This window comes from Phoenix dactylifera, chromosome 4 (assembly GCF_051530095.1).
Source record: "Phoenix dactylifera cultivar Ajwa chromosome 4, Ajwa_hap1_PhDact_Kaust_v1.1, whole genome shotgun sequence".
NCBI lineage: Eukaryota > Viridiplantae > Streptophyta > Magnoliopsida > Arecales > Arecaceae > Phoenix > Phoenix dactylifera.
This window is the reverse complement of record NC_143193.1, coordinates 10,853,593-10,854,773: the sequence shown is the minus strand read 5'-3', so window position 1 is coordinate 10,854,773 and position 1,181 is coordinate 10,853,593.

The following is a 1,181-nucleotide window of genomic DNA, read 5'->3' as shown; positions in this document are numbered from 1 at the left end:
ATCCTACTCCAGAACTCATCTGTATCTCTCGAAGGAACAGATGACGATGGCCCAGCCTCTGAAGGTGCAGTAGGATGATCCATATGCTCCTCATCCTCAGGGATAGGGTCTCCAATATCTGGTGCATCACCCTCTGGTGCCTCACCCTGAATCCCTGCTCCAGTATGAACCCACTGCCCGTTCACTTTCTCATAGCCCATACGTATAAGTGTCCGTGCAGTGTATGTATCAGTATGAAGCAGATACCTGGATACCTCCCCCTCGACAGATATGCCGTGCTGTCGAAAAATCAAAGTGAGTATCATACCATAAGGTAGGGATACTCTGGAGTTGCAGATCACCTTCCTCATCTGCCTCAGTATCATGGCCGGGAGATTCAGGGGAATACCCTGAATAATGTGCTCCATCACTACAAGATCTCGCTCAGTGATGAGATCGAATCTCCCGCTCTTCGGAAATAAAATCCTATTTATAATACTGAGCAGTAATCTCATTTCAGCAGAAAGAGAGCTAGCTATTACCTTCTCGGAAAAGTCGAAGTTTTCATTTTCCATTATCAATTGTAGGGCTCTCATCTTATTTTCAGGCTTTTCTGGAGTGGCTCCTTCGCAGGGAAGATGAAGTAGCTCACTCAAACTCTCCTCGAAAACTCGAACCCTAACTCCTCGAACTTCCGAAATAAGCCCTCCCATTCCAGTTTTAAGGAAGGCATAGAACTCCCGAACTAATCCAGGGTAGATCATCACATCTAGGGAGCAAAGATACTCCCAACCTTGCCTTTGGATCCATTCCCTCAAACGGAACCCTTCTTGATCAAAGAACTCGGAATGGATCCTTCTCCCCATTGTAACTGGTCTCCCCGCAAATCTTGCAAGTATTACTGAGGGGGAAGGAGGAGGAGGTGGCTCGGCACGTGCCTCACGTTGTGGAGACACTGTAGATGGCTCCGTAGCTTGTCTTTCCTCACGTTGGATCCGTGAGACTCTTCCGGATCTCTTGGCTACGGCTCTTTTGGGTCCCATTTCTCCAAGATCTTAAGGTAATCTACTGTTTGGAGATGTTTGGAGGAGTTTGGAGAGTGGGGAATAGAGTATTCAGAAGAGGACAAGGGCAAACAGTGCCCTAACAATGCTCTCGGGTCTTCCTTTTAACAGTGGGGTCCCGACGTTGGGTCGACTCAA